Source organism: Mauremys mutica, chromosome 7, assembly GCF_020497125.1.
Source record: "Mauremys mutica isolate MM-2020 ecotype Southern chromosome 7, ASM2049712v1, whole genome shotgun sequence".
NCBI lineage: Eukaryota > Metazoa > Chordata > Testudines > Geoemydidae > Mauremys > Mauremys mutica.
This window is the reverse complement of record NC_059078.1, coordinates 125,273,907-125,287,204: the sequence shown is the minus strand read 5'-3', so window position 1 is coordinate 125,287,204 and position 13,298 is coordinate 125,273,907.

The following is a 13,298-nucleotide window of genomic DNA, read 5'->3' as shown; positions in this document are numbered from 1 at the left end:
ACACTGCTGAAGCCAGCTGCCCTCACTCTGCCCCCACCCCACCAACTATCGGCAGGCGCTGGTCGTATCTGGGATCGCCCCCAATGGCTGGAGTGTCTGGGGCCAGCCAACCCCGAGTACTTAAGGGGTTACACGTGCGAGAGGAGCTGTTTCCCTCTGAAGAGCAGCAGGTGGCTGCAGCGAAGGGATGCTCCGAAAACAGAAACCTGAGACGCTGGCTTGAAGCAGCAGCTCCAGGGAGCAAGTCTGGCTCCTGTAGCGACATTGAGCTGTGACCCAGCTCTGCGAAATAGGGGGGAGAGACACTGAACTGGGGTTGGGGGCCTGGAAGGCCAGTGTGCCCGTGAGGACTGAATCAGTTCGACCCCCGGTGGGGGATTTTCTTTGGGCTGAGTTGGTTTACGGAGCCCGGAAGAAGGGGCAAGCAGGCCAGGGGTGGATGCTTGGGTAGCGACCCCCCCATATTACAGGGACTCACTATGCGTCTTTCTCACATTCTGGGGCAGCGGCAACCCTGCTGAAGCCCGCGTGATGGCCGGGCGCGTGGAATTAACGACACAGCATTTCTTTTTTGATTTGTTTTTGATCAGAGAACAGCTGTGTCCCCAGGGTTGGGGCTGGCTCGGTTCATCTGGCCGGCTGCCTGGAGCGGAGGGGCCTGCAGGTATTTGAAAGTTATCACCCACCCTGTCTAGCAAGTGCTCTGTCTGCGGCAGGAAAATAGCGCTCTGCTCTCGCTTACCCCGTCCCCAGTGAGTGCTGTGCAACCTGGTGTCGAACAGGACCAAAAAGAGAGAGGAAATGAGTGCCAAAGGAATGTCTGCAGCAGGGAAAGTCTGGCAAGGGCAGAGCCATAACCTTCTGGGGCATGTTGAAGACCTTTTGCTGGGTGTTGAGTCAAAGTGGAGCCGTAGGGCTAGAAACTGAGCGACCTTCACTATTTTTTTAGCTGGCCTTTTGGATCAACTGTATGTAAGGTGAGCGCCTCTGGAGGTGGCCTAGTCCTGGTGGGAGCCCTTTCCCTATGGAAGTCCTTTCAGTCCCACTAGGGCAGCGCTGCTGACCGCGAGCTTAGCTGGACACTCACTGAAAAGCACCTTGCTGGGGCCTGAGCCCTGCTGGCACCAAGGTGAAAATACCGAAATCATTAACAGGTTCTCTGCCCACGCCATGTTTGGAATGAATGTATGGGCCAGGCCTGGGCAGAGCAAATAGAAACAGCTCAGCCCATCCCTGGGGCTGGACTGGGAGCCACCGAAGGGCCCACTCCAACTGATGTCAAGGGCAAAACTCATTTGAGTCAATAGCAGCAGCAAGGGCTAAGGCTGCTGCACTTCACCCCCATGGTGTATGAAAGGCTCTCCCCCGAGGCAGGCGACATCGGCTGTAACTCTGTGTCTGTATCTTCATAAAGCAACTCCACAGTCCTTTGCCCACAGGGGGATAGATTAATTCACATTGTCATCAGCTTATTACCATAGCACCTTTGTATTCTTTAATTGTAGCTTCCAAAATGTTCAGAGGCTCCATTGCTTTATCTACCTTTGGGAACTCACAAAGCACTGAACCGTGAGGGGCCTTGGTCTCTTCTAAAGCTGCAGATGTTCAAGAACATTTAGAATCCTCTCAATGCAGAAAACCACATCAGCACATTGCATTAGCTTGCTGGGTTCTTGACTGAGCCGTTGCTTCTCATTCATAGAGCAGCCATTCGGAGTTGTAATTACATTTTGTTCCCATCAGTTACTTCCCTGGTGTCACACTGAATTCCATTTAATAAACCACATCTTGCTGCAAGCGCTGCGTTGGCATCCGAGCTACACTGAGCCATTGTTCATGCTGCCATCCTCAGCTAAGGGATACGTAAGGTGGTTACTGGAGAAGATTCAGCTTTTTCTGGGGCTTATGAAATGTGTTAATTTAGGGGCTTTTGCAACCTTACGGTCTGACAGTCCAAATAAACTTGGCAAATGGAAAAGTGAAGGGTCTTGCAGTTTTGGTGACTTGGCCAGACTGCACTTTCTCTGTTGGGGGCAGTGTACATTGAACGTGGTGCTCGGTACCAAGTGGTGAGTGCTCTCTGAATACCTCCCTGGGAGGAATCTATATTAAACACACTATGCTGTATACAGGAGGAAAACGTGGCAGAATTAACTTTGCTGTAGGAGTCTTAACCTTTGCATTTCCTTTAACTATGCAACCTTAGTATTACATGAACAGAGGTGTTTGCATTTAATTTCCTAGGCTTTTTGCAGGAAAAAGGAGAGGGATGAGAAGAGAGAACACACCCTGCACTTGTGAGGCACTGGTGCTTTTCTAGAAAGTATTGCACTATTGTGCCTCTACAGTACAGCCTCCTTTAACTCCAGCTTCTCCATACCCCTGATCATTTTTGTTGCCCTCTGCTCTTTTTCCAATTTTAATATGAAGCAGCAAAGAATCCTGTGGCACCTTATAGACTAACAGACGTTTTGCAGCATGAGCTTTCGTGGGTGAATACCCACTTCTTCAGATGCATCTGACTTGCATCTGAAGAAGTGGGTATTCACCCACGAAAGCTCATGCTGCAAAACGTCTGTTAGTCTATAAGGTGCCACAGGATTCTTTGCTGCTTCTACAGAACCAGACTAACACGGCTACCCCTCTGATACTTGACACTCAATTTTAATGTGTCTTTTTTTGAGATGGGGCGACCACATCTGCATGCGGTATTCAAGGTGTGGCCGTGACATGGATTTATGTAATGGCAAAGTGATATTTTCTGTCTTATCTACCTTTTCCTAATGGCTCCTACTGGTTCTGTTAGCTTTTTTGATTGCTGCTGCACATTGAGCAGATGTTGGGCACTTTCCATGATGACTCCAAGATCTTTCTTGAGTGGTAACAGCTAATTTAGACCCCCATCAGTTTATATATATATATATATATATATATATATATATAGTTAGGATTATGTTTTCCATTGTACATTACTTTGCACTTATCAATACTGAATTCCATGTGCCATTTTGTTGCCCAGTCACCCAGTTTTGCTCTCTCTTCGCAGTCAGCTTTGGATTATCTTGAGTAATTTTCTATCATCTGCAAACTTTGTGACCTCACTGTTTATCCCTTTTACCAGCTCATTTATGAATATGTTGAACAATACTGATCCCTTACAGTTCCTTGGGGGACACCATCATTTACCTCTATCCACTGTGAAAACTGACCATTTATTCCTACTTTTAACCAGTTACTGATCCATGAGAGGACCTTCCCTCCTTTACCCCATGACTGCCTACTTTGCTTAAGAGCCTTCGGTAAGGAGCCATGTCAAAGGCTTTCTGAAAGTCCAAGTCCAGTGGATCAGCCTGGTCCATGTTTGTTGACATCCTCAAAGTTAATTCCAATGGATTGGTGAGGCATGATTTCCCTTTTACAAAAGCTGTGTTGACTCTTCCCCACATGCTGTGTTAATCTGTGTGTGGGAGAATTCTGTTCTTTATTATAGTTTCAACCAGTTTGCCTGGTACTGAAGTTAGGCTCACTGGCCTGTCATTGCCAGGATCACCTCTTGAGCCTTTTTTAAAAATCAGTGTCACATTAGTTGCCTAGTACCGAGGCTGATTTAAGCTATTCGTTACATGCCACTCTTAGTAATTCTGTAATTTCATAGTTGAGTTCCTTCAGAACTCTTGGGTGAAAACCATCTGGTCCTAGTGACTATTACTGTTTAATTTATCAATTTGTTCCAACACCACCTCTACTACCACCTCAATCTGGGACAGTTCCTCAGATTTGTCACCTAAAAAGAATGGCTCAGGTGTGGGAATCTTGACATCATCTGCAGTGAAGACCGATGCAAAGAATTCATTTAGCTTCTCAGCAACAGCCTTGTCTTCCTTGAGTGCTCCTTTAGCACCTCAGTTGTCCGGGGGCCTTACTGATTGTTCAGAAGGCTTCCTGCTTCTGATTAACTTAAAAAAAAACGTTGCTGTTGTTTTTTGTGGTGTTTGCTGGTTGCTCTTCAAATTCTGTTTTAGCCTGGCTAATTATACTTGACTTGCCAGAGTTTATGCTCCTTTCTGTTTTCCTCAGTAGGATTTGCCTTCCAATTTTTTAAAAAATGTCTTCACAGTATGGAAATCAGTAATTACTCCAGGAATAAATTTGCTTCTCTTCTCCCTCAGCACACCAGCGTCCAGTCAGCGAGCACGTTTAACTGACAGCCTAAGATATTGGGCATCACTGGAGCCTTGTCTACACTATTAATGGTTTGTGTTATAACCACCCCTAGGGGCCTCCACTGAGATCAGGCCCCGGTGGTGCTAGGCACTGTACAAACATACTGCAAGAGACAGCCCCTGCCTTGGAGAACTTGCAAAGAGTGGGAGGGGAAACTGAGGCACAGAGTAGGCCAGTGAGGTGCCAGAGTTGGGAATAGAACCCAGGTCTCCAGAGTTCTAGTTCAGTGCCCTGCCTACAGCACAGATGCAGCTGAATCAGGGGGAAGTTTTTTTGTTAGTGTCTCATGTGGCCTGAGGTATTGCCCGAGGTATTGCCCTCCCCAAACACACATCATCCAAACAATTCCACTCCTCCCTTGAAATAGTCGAGTCCTTATGTTTTCCATTGAGTAAATTGTCATTCAACCAGGCTATCCCAATGCTAAAGTACAACGGTGCTGATCACCGTATACAGTCCTGGGCAGATCTTTGGTCATATTTTCATCTTCTCAAACCATCCTGCGAGCCCCTCCCCATATAATCACGTATTGCTCATCTCTGCGTTCCCACCAGGATGCAGAACGAAATCTGCTTACAGTAGGTTTGGCTTTATTCTTGTACAGGGTCGTTAAGATTTCCAAACTTTCACTTCATGTGATGCCAAGTGCAATTTGTGGGAAAGCATCCGTTCTGATGCCTCATGGAAAAACACTTGAAAAGCCTCAAGCTTTCTGCTGTCATAAACACATTTTTCTGTTGTTTCTCTCATCTTACGAACATCCTTAGTTAGCAAGAACGTGAAGAAAGCAGGATCTTTTGTTTTGTAACATCCCTGCCTATTCCCCATCTGAACTCTTCAGAGACACACACTCATATCCTGTTTTTCCCCATGCAAATATCCTGAACAGCCCAGACTGTGGGAAGAGACGCAACATAACTGATGTCATTACATAAGCAGAATTGTATCTAAATAGAAGGCTTCAGTGTTCTCCTCAGCTGGTTTCTGAGCAGCCGACGGCCATTCTGTCCCAGAAATCACAATTAGCGGAACCAAACTGAATAACGACTTCCAGGATCATCCCTGTATTTGTTTAACTGATTTACATTACCAGCTGGCCCTTTTCACTGGCGAGACATTAGTTTCTGAATAGATGCTGTCCATTCTAGGAAGTTCTGAGCTAAGCTAATAACTGCAACAGCCCCGGGTCCGGCCCGGAGAGTAAAAGGGAAATAGGTCATTCGTAAAACCCTGCTAAGCCCTTATGATAGTGGAGGCAACTTGGACACGTCTGGTGTGGTCCCTCTCCTGCGCCCCCAGGCGTGGAGTGGAGCCTGATCTCACCAGCAGCAGGACCTCAAGCTGAACAAAGTTCCTCTCCCCACATTTACACGCCTCACAAAATGCTCCCATTCGGGGGGGTCCATCCATCTCCTCCCCCTGCTTCCTCTCCTGGCTGCCCCGCCCCACTCCCTGTCACTCTTGTAACCAGCCCAGGTGGGGTTGGAAACCCGTAGCAGAGAGGTAGGTCACCTGAGGAGCACAGGCCTGAGGTCAGTAAGGGTTTGGGACTGGTTTCACTTCCTACACTACCATCCCTTAGGCGTCAAAAGTAGCCGTTTCACATAGCTGCGAGCTGGGCAGTTGTCTCTGGGCTAATCCCCCAATTTGAGATGAGCGAAGTGTTTAGACACAACAAACCCTACATCCGGCAGAGGCTGAGACTAGCTGACCCTTGCGGTCCCTTTTACTTTTTGACTCCCTCAGTGGAGTCAATAGCCAACCCCCCACTGACTTCAATGGGGCCAGGATTTCAGATCTGGAGTGTAAAGTCTCCACAGTTTCTGAGAGTTGGATGTGGGATTTGACCCAGACCAGGTTTCAAAGGAAGCTCTGCAGTCGGGAAAGTGCTGCCACGGTCTGAATCCACATACACTCTTGGTGCCTGGGCAGCAGGTTCAGGTTGGTTTTCCCCCATCAAGTGTTTGTGCAATGAGAAAAATAAAGTATCTTTTAAAAAAAAAAAAGTCTTTATAAAAGCTAGGACATAACTTCCTCTGCCGGTGTAGCCAGTAGCTGTGATCTGTCCCAGCACTTAATAACTTGCACATGCTTCGACTTGCATCGGTGTAATTCTTCTTGCCCAGGAAACGTGTAAAGAGTTGCTGACCACCCCACACAAAAGAAAATGTCAAGAGAATGGGTCTTCTATTTTCTCCTGCCTGATCTTCCCCATGCTTCTCTCCCGTGGCTTGTTGCTGGCAACATCTGCGTCAGAACATTTGTCCCATAGGGCGTCTACCCTTACTGCTGGGTGTGGGGTTACCGGCTCAAGTTGACGCGCTGGTTCTCATGGAGCTAACATGCTAAAAATAGGATGTAGTCGCCAGAGTATGAGTGGTGGGACAGGCTAGGGTCTTGGATGAGGCTCATCTTGGCTGGGGGAGGGACTAGCATGGTCGTCTCCATCTCCCAGTTCTTAAAGTTCACCTTTTCTGCTCCTTCTTCCAATCTCCAATCACAGACCTTCATCTGTACATGGCTGTAGTACGCCAATCGCTCTCGCGTCTAAGCACCGTGGCACGCTAGCGCAGCCTCGGGACTGCATTATTATGAAATTGCAAGTGGAGGGAGCGGAAGCCACGGGAGGAGAGAAACACCAATCGGCCCATGACGTCAGCTTCCATCGCCCACTCGTTACATTTCCAAACAAGCACCTACCTGCTTTCTCCGATGCTTTCCCTTGTGCCTGAGAGAAGCGCCCTGGTAAACACTCACAATCCAAATTTATTATTTGCCTTCAAAACTCTCCTTTGCCATGAGGCCTCCAAAACCTGGACAGCTGCAAAGCCACCGGAGTGCTCAGACCTGCACCTCGCGTGCTGACCCCTATTGTCTCTCCGTTTTCTTGTACTCGCCCATCCGTCCGCATGCCATCGATTGTCGCTTTTCTTAGACTTAGATTGTCAACTCTTAGGGGGCAGGGACAGTCTGTATTTGTACAACACCTGGCTACCACAAGGGGGCCCTGGTGCCTGATTGGGGCTCCGAAGGGCGGCGGTAATACAAATAATCATAAGTGTCCATTCAGCGATGGGACCCTTCAGAGTCTCAGGGGTCTACCCCCACCTCAGGGCCATTGGCGGAGCCAAACCCGAGTGAGCTGGTGATGTCTGCAGGGCACTTGGGAAGAGGGTGGGGGTATTGGCGTCTGGGAGGGGTAGCAGGCCAAAGGGATGGGATGGGCAGCTCCATTAAGGAGGATCCCTTAGGAATCGAGGATCAGCCTTTTTGTGTTCAGTGAGTGAGATGAAGGGGGGTGGACAGACAAGAGTAGAAAACGGCAAGAAATGTAATCTGTGTTCCCGTCTCCTCTCCCACCCCTCCGTCTGCGCCATGTGTGTTTAGGACGCAGTCCAGCTCCCAGTGGACGGGGAGTTGGATCAGGCAGTTGCGCTGTACCTTTTTGGGGCCAGGGCTCGCCTTTCTGCACGTCAAGCCTGTGCTAGGGAAGGGAACGTGCAGAAGGAATATGTGCTTAGGAAAGCAGCATTGATTCCCTCTGGCTCCCCTCGCTGTGAGGCACCAGCAGGATTTTATCTTAGTAATAGGTGACTGGGGGATTAGTTGGCTGCAGTGGGGTGTGTCAGATCCGTGGGAGGCTCCCAAATTTGGAAAAGTCTCTTGGAAGAACCCCTTTGTGCCAGACTCCGGAGGGGTCTCACTCTTCCTATCAGGCCTCACCACCTCCTGCGACTGAATCTCTGGGCTTCAGCCTTCTGGCTTCACACCATGAGCTCGGCTCAGAGAGTCCAGCTGAGACAAGCCCTGCTGGAGACTTGTCCACTCTTCAGGGATCACCAAGCATCTGCAGAGACACTCGGGCAGCGTTTTCAGAACAGGCGAGTTTATTATCCCGTCAGCTGGACAGCATGGGCAGTCCTCAGGTTAGCCCAGAGCAATTAAGGTGATAGCTTGGCCCTGGGTGGAGCCCAGAGCCTGGGTAGAGCCCAGAGCCCAGCCAAGCTGTAGTGAAACTGTTTTCATGCTGCCTGCCCTCCCTAGTCAATTTCCAGGTGAGAGAGCTCCCAGCTTCCTCCAGAAGCCAGCACTTTACCTCCCCCCACCCCCATTACACTTATCAGGCTTTTGTTCTCAAGTGGGGGTCTTTGCTCAGCCTCCCAGCTGCCAGGCGAGGGAATTCCCCAAGTCCTAGGAGCTGGCCTTGTCTCTCTGCCCTACCCCCCCCCCACCCCCGCTTGTTAATCTGGGCTGGTTTCAACCAGTTCCTTAACAACTCTTCATTCTACCCAGAGAGGGAGGTGTCACCTACCTATGGATTTTAGTTTGCCCTGAAGCAAACTTAATTCCTTCCCCAGCCCCCAACTGGGTAACAATGCAACATTTAGGGGAAACCGAGACACACACAGGCATCATTAAAAATAAATGCAATAATTCCACTTCGTCCCATGGGGTCTTTAAGAACAAAGAGGCTGCATGTGAGCTGATTACAGGTTTGAGCACCTGGCAGGCTGAAGCCATGGGGGATCGAAAAGTCACTTCTCCCACTAGAACGTCCCCCCCCCCCTTCTTTCGCACTTTTGGCTAAAAGAAAATGGGGTTTGTCCATCAAAATGGCTACATTTCCCCCTCTGTGATCGGATCTCTGAACCTGATGAGGGCTCGAGGGTTGCCTACTTTCTAATTGCAGAAAACTGAACACGCTTGCCCTGTCCTTCCCTGCAGCCCCACCCTGACTCCAAGGCGCCCCCCCCTCACTCCATCACCCCTTCCTCCATCGCTCGGGTCAGGGGTGGCATGTGGAGCCCTCGTGGCCACCCCTGCACTTAGGAGCCAGAGTGACAGGCCGGCTGCTTCCAGGAGCCTGCCAGCCTCACTGCACCGGCAGCGCTGCCAACCAGACTTTTGACGGCCTGGTCAGCGGTGCTGACCAAAGCCACTAGGGTCCCTTTTCGACTGGGTGTTCCAGTCGAAAACCGGACACCTGGCAACCCTAGATGAGGTCTCGGTCTGGGACACGATGTTTGACAGACCCAGAAGAAGGATTCCTGCAGGGAAAGTAGTATGCTGTGGAATCGATTACTTTAGTGTATTTATCCAGGTAAGAGACTTAGCTGACCCCCATCACCAAAGTATGCGAGTGCTTCCCAGTCTGTAATGTATTTACCCTCTCAGCACCCCCAGGAGGCTGGTCCTAGCTACTGGTCCCAGTGGGGACTGGAGGGGCAGGAGGCTGTGACTCGTGCCAGTCACACAGGATGCTTGTGGCAGAGCTGGGAATGAACCCAGGTCTCCCACAGCTCAGGCTAGCGCTCTAACCACTGGGCCATCCTTCCTCTCTGCTGCATGTAAATGACTATAAGATCCTTTGTCCCACGTAACTAGTGTTAAACAGTAAAATGAGGGGGCCCCAAGTCCTGTGGAACATGGGTAACGGGGGGCTGAGGATGGGTGACATCCGGCAAAATGAGAGAGAGAATGACCAGGCATCTAAGGACTTGTCTACATGGCCAGTTACTGCCTTGCAGGCCCAGGTGTGAATCTGCCCAGCAGCAGCGCTGAAGTCGTGGTACACGTTGAGCTGGACTTTGGCTGCACTGGAGCAGACGTGGTGGGATGTTACTGTGCAGCAAGCCAGTGCACTGGGTGTTCACACCCCTGCTTGCACACAGTAACTTGCCATGCAGACAAGCCCTTCATAAATGGAGATGGGTTCTTAAGCCGCCATGACGGCATAGATATTAAAGATTGCATGGCACATTTCTGAAGAGTAAGTGTTTGCACCGGTGTCCTTAACCAGCACTTCTCCTCTTCCCCCCACCAGCCTGGGTGTGGCTGGCTGGCTCCTCTCTAGAGGTGGCTGCATTATGTAGGTTCTCTGTTTCTTTAGGGTTTGGTGCTGCAGGTCTCTCTTCATGTGAGTAGCACAAAGACACTTCTTTGTGTAAGGGGCTGAAGGGTCAGGGCCATGCCTGTAAGACTCTTGGCCCTTTGGGAAGAAAGGAGATAGACGAGGAGTCAGAATTTCCTCCTCTATTCCCTGAGCTTGGGACCTCACATCCCAGTTCCCTGAGTCCTGGAACGGTTTGAAGATCAATAACTGAAAACAGCTGTGACACGTGCCAGTGTCCTCAGTGAGGTTATAAAAGCCCCGAGTCCTATCAGCTCCTTTCCTTCTGTTCCAGGCACTGGGCCATCTTTCCAATTCATTGTTTTCCTGTAGCTTGTTCTCCTGCTTTGGTCCATTTTCTATAGAGCCATAAAGAAGTGTAGGTCATTCCCATCGCTCTCAGAGAGGGGCAGTTCACTCCTGGGTATCTTGTGAGGCGTGCGGTAGTGGTCTTCTAAACCCCGGCAGCTAATACTACTGGTGCTGTGGTGTGTGGGTATCGGGTCTGTCAAAGGGAGGGTGTCCTCCTTGGACTGAGGCACTCGCCATGTGAAAGCCTTGGAGAAATAGAGACCGCTGACCTCTCCCAAAGGGTTTTGGGGGTAAAGCCCAGGCCTTCTGCCTCTGGTTAGCAACAGAGAGAGGTGCCCTGTTCATACCCTAGTATTCAAACCCTGTGCTGCATGAGATTGAAATGTAGTTCTTCCCCAGTCTCATCACATCCCCCCCACCCACTTGAGACTAATGGGGTGTGTCCTTCTAATCCTCTCTGCCTGAAAATGGCACTTGTGGTTGCAGTTCCTGCAGGCGCAGCTCGGCGGGGGAGTGAGAGTTAGGAGTTTATGCCCAATCTGATCTTTTGGGGAGAGTGGTTCCCTTAAGGACAAAGATGGTGGCCCCCTAAGTTCTCCCCCACATGGTTTGACCTCAACCAATCCATTGTTATGGGGGAAGTGTCTGAGCAGTGCTGTTCGACAGGCTCTCACAAGTCTTTTTCTTAGCCTGCAGCTGGGGGGCTTTGGATAAACACTGGGAGTGGCTTTGGGGGGAGCTGTTGCAAGCAGCAGGAGTTTGCTGTGTGCCTTCATCTCACTAACGAGGGTCAATTTGGGGGGCAGAATTGCCATCTGGGATCCAGGTTTGGGCAGAGATTCCTGACGTAGGGGCTTGCCTGCTGCCAAGGGCTTGGCATATGTACTATGGAAATACCCAGACTGCATCACTGATTTCTTCCCTAAGGGAAAACTGAGCTGCCCTAAGGCCACAGTATCTGCTATTGCTCAGTAGCATTAACCACATTTTCTCCTTCCCGAGCTTTGAGCTCCAAGCTGGACGTAATTTGTATACATGGGGCACTCAGGTAGAGAGAGACAAAGTGGCCCATAGGGAGTACGAGCAGGGAATTGAACCCAGCTCTTCCAAGTCCCAGGCTAACACCTGAACCACCAGGCTGTCCTTCTTCTCTGCTAACTGGTCATTTTTTGGGCAGATGCTCTTACCAGCCGGAGACCTCGGCGCTAGCAGCCACTGCCCATTACCTTTTGCTGTCACGGGCCTTGAGCTGGTGGTAAGTGCAAGGCTTAGGAGGAGCCCAAGCTCCTTGGGGAGTTGGTCCATGCCCCAGTGAATGGGAAGTGGCAGCAGCCCGGGAATGATGGCAAGCGTGGCTGCTGGCTCTTTAAGATGGGAGCTGGGAGCCTGCAGAGATCAGTCTGATCACGTCTCAGTCAGCGTCTGTGCAAGGCTGCTAGGGGGCATGGACTCCGCTCGACGCACTCTTGACACTGGCGTGCCCAAATCGTCATCTCCTGGCTTCCTCTGTCATGCAGACCACAGACTTGGTACATGGATCTAGCCAAAGGCCTCATATTCAAAGCCCTGAATGGGCTGCAGCCCAGTCATTTCTGCAAAGCGAGGTGTCTCTCCTTGCTCCCCATCACATTTGCTACACTCGCTGATGCTCAGCGGTGATGTTTTCGCTGATGGAGCCCAGGTTTCAACGTGTGATGGTCAGGGGCAGCATGTGTACCTGTGTACACTGTAATGATGTTTACTTCCAATATATTATTCAGTCACTAGAGATCTCTGCACTGTATAGAGATCCAGACTTGGTGAACAAGATGACAAAGCTGGAACTCAAGTTGTGCGCAAGTCTGTTTATGGCTGTGGACATAGCTTGGTTTAATCAATACCTTCTTCTCACAAAGCCAGAAATTCCATCTCATGGCATATGCTAGAAGTTCTCCAAACAATTGTATCATAAGACCTGATGCAAAAGGAATCCATGATCAGCCCTTATCACTGCAAGAAACCAGAAATGAGCTCCACCGTCCAACTATTAATATTGTGAGTAATTCAGCTACTGCAACGAGGATGCAATGTGCTGGCTAAATGTATCTGCTTGTCTCCCTCCAGTAGCTGACCCCAATGAAGATAAAATCCTGCTGCTTACCAGTAATTAATGTTAGCTCCTTTAGTTCAAGACAAGTGGCAGAGGCTTATGCTTGTGGTGCCATCAGTCCAGGGTTTGACCCATTCTGCCTATTGTCTGCATCCCCAATTTTCTACAAGCACTACAGAATCAGGGAATGCTTTTTTCCCCTTGTCTCACTTCTTGCAGGTTCAGTTCCCCAAGACAATTTCACTCTGACTTTGAGGGTTGCGCAAACCCAGAAAATTTTGTGCCAAATCCAGCCGTAGCATTAGGATCTGGCTGGGCCCTTGGGGGGCTGCTGACAGATGGGGAGAACTGGCTCGTTTCTGCTGCGGAATCTGGCTCATGTTTTTCTGAATGGCAGCGACTAACCTAGATACTTCCAAAGTAGGTTACTCTATTGCCTGTGGCTGACTGAGTATTGCAGGAGCAATGAAAGTAAATGGCTGGAAAGGCCCATTACCACTGTGATGGGCACAGACAGAGATAAAGGGAAAGGAAAGGATCCTACCTCATTTAATGGCTTTTATTAACCTACAAGTTAATTCCATAGTGGGGTGAGTTTCCTAGTGGCCAGAGCTGGGAACCTGGGATAGCTCAGTGGTTTGCGCATTGGCCTACTAAACTCAGGGTTGTGAGTTCAATCCTTGAGGAGGCCACTTAGGGATCTGGGGCAAAAATTGGTCCTACTAGTGAAGGCAGGGGGCTGGACTCAATGACCTTTCAAGGTCCCTTCCAGTTCTAGGAGAT